This window comes from Macadamia integrifolia, unplaced genomic scaffold, assembly GCF_013358625.1.
Source record: "Macadamia integrifolia cultivar HAES 741 unplaced genomic scaffold, SCU_Mint_v3 scaffold1711, whole genome shotgun sequence".
NCBI classification, from domain to species: Eukaryota; Viridiplantae; Streptophyta; class Magnoliopsida; order Proteales; family Proteaceae; genus Macadamia; species Macadamia integrifolia.
The window spans coordinates 88494-93477 of NW_024868320.1; positions in this window are offsets into that span (position 1 = coordinate 88494).

A 4984-nucleotide genomic window follows, 5' to 3' on the forward strand; every position below is an offset into this window, starting at 1 on the left:
TGGGAGTATCATCTTCTATTTTTTATTCTTTTTGTACTTAACAGATGTAGCCCTATGGGGGCATAACTGTAATTATGATTAAGATGTGAAAACATTCTTTTGTGTAAATATGGTAAATATTAATAGAAATCACCAGTTGATATATAGTTTGTTTATATTATAAGTATGTGATTTTAGAATTCATTTCATAATCTTATGAACTTAAAGTACTGCGTCGTGGATCCTGGATGGATGGTGGACCCGTGTGCATGTCCATGTCGCCAGCCTTCAGGTGAGTGGAGGCGGGGTGTGACAATTTGGAGCTATGCCATAATCATCCTCAATGTTTTTATCATCATGAATATCCTCTTCACTCATCTCATCCACTTCTTCATCTGAAGAATCCTCAAGCTCAACCCTCCTATCACGTTGGGTATAGCAAAGATTGGTTCCACTGGCAGATGTTGGAGCCCTCCTTGGTTTATTATGGCCTTGCTATGATGAAGATGCCCCAAGTGCTCTATCAACATCTCTCCATGTGAGATCATTCTCAGGATGAACTAATTCATCCTCTGATTCACCAATCATTCACTCACTACTCCAATTAAGCTCATCGAGCAACAATGGATTGTAGTTTTTGCATTGTTCTTTTCTTTCTTGGAACCTTTCTCAAATCGGCGATTATACTGAATGTAGAAAATATCATTTAACCATTGATGCTCTAACCTATTCCTCTTCTTGGTGTGAATCTAAAAAACATTAATAATATGAGATTATCTACTTATCTTCAATAAAACCATATTAAGTGAAGTACAAGTACCTAGAACTCAATAGTCAATACTCACAAATTTAAATGTACTCCAATTGCGCTTAAAACCAGAAGATGAGCAACAAAGACCAAGTATGCGCAATGCAAACTTTGAAAGGTCAGGAGCAGTACTTCCATGTCGAGACCACCATGAGACTATAAATATATAATATTAAAAAAATAGGTTAAATAAAAAATCAACATACAAAGTTCTAATTAGAACTTTAAAAGGAAATATACTTACTAGGATTCAACTTGTCCCTTTGTTTAATCACCATGTCCTTTGCAAAACTTCCTTGAACAGTGGTATACTTGTCAACTTGGACAATGATCTTATCTTACAAGGTCTCATTAGGCACCAACCTTGCAAGAACATTATTGAAGGCATCACTTGCTTTTTGAGCTAAGTCTAGCTCATTATCTGGATTATCTGCTATTGCCTTAAAGAACTTGTTTGGATTGAGGAAAATGTAGCTAAACATCCATTCAATATAGTCTCACAACGGTGATCAACAATTGCTATGATTTTCTTCCATTTCCTTTCATTGTCTCTAAATTTTTTTTTTTTATGTTCTTCTTTGCCACTTGTATTGCCATATATACTTTAAGCATAGCAGGCAACTCATCACCATCTACAATCCTCAAGAGTTGAAGAATAGGCTATGATGCTCTTGTACAATCTATCACACCATTCCAGAATGTTGTAGCAAACACAGTCTCAGAAGCTTTCTTCCCTGCCTCTGTAGATGCAAGCTTAGATTCTCCATCATCAACAAATAATTTTTTCAAAGATTCTTTGTACTTGTATAAGCTCTGGAGTGTTAAAAAGGAAGAGGCAAATCTAGTCACTCCAGCCCTCACTACGTCTCCCCCTGTTTTTTGCCTCATAGTTTTAAGAAGGCGAGTGTGCCTGTAGATGAATGTAGTTAATTTCCTGCCCTTCGATATAACAGACATATAAGAGCGCAATTTGCCTATTTCCTCCATCATAATGTCTATGCAATGAGTTACACATGGACTCCAAAACAACCTCTTCCTTTTCTCCATTAGTAGTCGATCTGCTGCAACATAGTTGGCAGCATTATCAGAGACTACTTGAACCACATAATCTTCTCCAATCTCTTCAACCTTACCATCAAGTAGCTTAAATAATATTTTAGCTGTTTGTGATTGGTTAGATGCATCCACAGACTCCAAGAAAAAAGTTCCCTCCGGATAGTTGACAAGAAAATTAATACCATTTTCTGTCTCAGGGTGTAAGTCATAACCGGGCTCTGCCCAAACTTCATTCATAAGGGGCTTTAAATAGCCAGAGATACAAGGGACATGTGGGGCCAAAGACATGTGGCCGTCACATGGACTTCACCTGGACTTCACATGATATGTGGGACCGTATGTCGGCATACACGGCATACACTTATACACATACTCTCATACATACATTCATACATACACACTCATACATTCATACACTCATACATACATTCATACATACACACTCATACATTCATACATTTACACTTATACTAATCTATATCAGGAACAGAGGAACTGCTGTCTGGGTAGAACGCAGCTTTATCAACAAGCCAATCATCATAGGCATCCATCAGAGGAGAAAGATGAGAACAAGGAAGTTGACCAGTCTGATGTAGTTCCCATGCTGTATTTGTGGTATGTAGAAGGGAAGCTGGAACTTGATAGGGCTGGATGTCATTGACTCTGCACATAGAATGAAGAAACTGTCTCCATTCAGAACTGTGTTGCTTTCTGGTGGGAAAGAGTGCATAAGGCTTTGTTCCAAACACATGATCATCTATTGTGTAGTGTATGTAATGGCAGGGGTGTAGGTTGTCTGGAGGATCAGTTGTTTGGAGGATGGTTGGAGGGCGATGGAATAGGATGGTGGTATAATGCATAGTCAGCTCAGGAGGATCAGATGGTGGGAGTAAAGAGGTGAAAAGATGAAACCAGGTTTCTATGGGAGCAAAGAGCTGGAGAAACTGGAAGATGGTCAGGTTTGGGCGGTGTGGATTGAGAGGAGACCACCAAGGCATACATATAGATTGGATGGCTTGGAGAGGGAAACATACTGCTATGGTATAGGCTGTACATAAGTGCCAGAAAACACACTTAAAGATAGAGGGTAACTCTTGTAAATCATAGAAAGAGTTAAAGGTGAAAAGTGTAAGGTAGGGGAAGTTTGGGTGAAAAGTAGAACCAGTAAGAAATAGACCTTCTTGTCGAAGGGCAATTGCTAAAAGCTGAATAGCTGTATGCTTACTGTAGTTAAGGACTGCTTTGTAGGTTAAGGTATGAAGGATTTCAGGAGGAAGGTGGGGAGGTATAGCACAGCAAAGGTTATGGCTAGGTTGAAGCTGTGGCTGGGAGGAAGATGAGGTAGAGGCACCTGGTGTTAATGGGTAAAGGATTGGGATTACAGAAAAGGTAGAAGTGGGGCGAGAAAGGAAGTCTGCCAAAACATTTTCTTTTCCTTTGATGTGTTTGATGTCAAAAGACCACTTTGAGAACCATTGAGCCCATCGTAGGAGTTGATCATTGGGAAGTGTTCGTTCTCGGAATTCAAGCATACGAGGGAAACTTGACATATCCAGCTCAATAAGGAACCTGTGTCCAATGAGATGAAACTGGAATTTTTCAATACCTCGTCTAACTGCAAGAATTTCTTTGAACATTGAATGGTAATGAGTTTCAGATGGTTTAAACGATCCACTCTTGTAACCACAGATGGTTCGTTTGGAATCATGGGCTTCTTCAAGGAGAACTGCACCCCAGTGAGTGTCACTAGCATCAGTTTGAAGGATACGACGTCCATCAGAAGGAATCTGTAAATAGGGAAGTCTTGTAGATAGTTGTTTCAAAGTTTGGATAGCTGCTGAGTGTTCAAAAGACCAAGGAGGAGCTTTCTTTCTCAAGAGCTGATGAAGCACAGATGTGTGTTTGATTTGTTGAGGAAGAAACTCTGTCATGTAGTTAACTATACCGAGGAATTGCTGGACCTGATTTTTTGTCAGGGGACCTTCAGGAAATTGCTGGAGAGATGTAGCAATATGAGGTTGAAGTTCATATTTTCCTTTGGTAATAGTGACGCCAAGAAAATCAATGGTAGAAACACCAATTTGCATTTTCTTTGGGGAGAGTATAATTCCATAGTCTTGAACAATCTGATGGAAGTGCTGAAGGAGACAAAGATGTTCAGCCTGTGTAGATGAAAACAGAAGAATGTCACCAATATAAATCAGGGTACGATCTTGAATGGGAGCAAATATCTGCATCATGGCACGCTGAAATATTGATGGAGCCGTCTTTAGTCCAAACGGCATAACTGTCCACTGTAAATGATAACCAGGGACACCAAAGGCTGTCTTCGGCCTATCTTCAGGGAAAATCCCAAGTTGCCAAAACCCTGCTTTAAGATCAAACTTGGAGAAGATAGTTGCAGAGGCTAATTGAAGTAATAGTGCCGGGCGAGTTGGTAAGGGGAACTTATCATCAGCCAGAAAGAAATTCAAAGGCCGATAATTTATCACCATTCTCATCTTACCACGGATCTATTCTGTTCTTTTGTTCACATAGAATGCCTAACATGCCCATGGAGACACAGTTGGTTCTAACAATCCTTGAGCTTGGAGTTGTTGAAGTTCTTGTACTGCAAGTGTCAAATGTTCTGGGGTCATCCCTGGATGACTGGCTTTTGTTGGATTGACATCTTCATTCTTCTTAAAAGGTAAGGAGATGAAGAACTTGGAATTCTGCCAGAGGGGATGAGTACATTTGGTCAGGAACTCAGTGTGAGAGTCTGCATAGGAAGTTTGCAGAAGTTTTCCTTTAAATTCATCAAACAGAGTAGGACCTGTATCTGTTCCTGTAAGAAATATGTTAGAAAAAGGGGACCAAGGGAGAAGTTGTTGTTTATACACAAGACCATGGGGTGTCCATTTAAGGGGTAGATGACTTAGGACATCAAAACCTATGATGAGATCTTTACCCGGACAGTGGGAGCCTAACATAACATGGGTGAATGAAAGGGTTGGAAGAACTTGGATTTTAATGGGTTGTTTGGTGACAAGGGTGATATAGAAAGTTTCACTATTAGCTGCTAAAAAGGGAAGAGGCGGTTCTTGAGGTTTCCAGAAATAGTTTGGGAGGACCTTGGGAGACAGGATGGTTGTTGCAGCA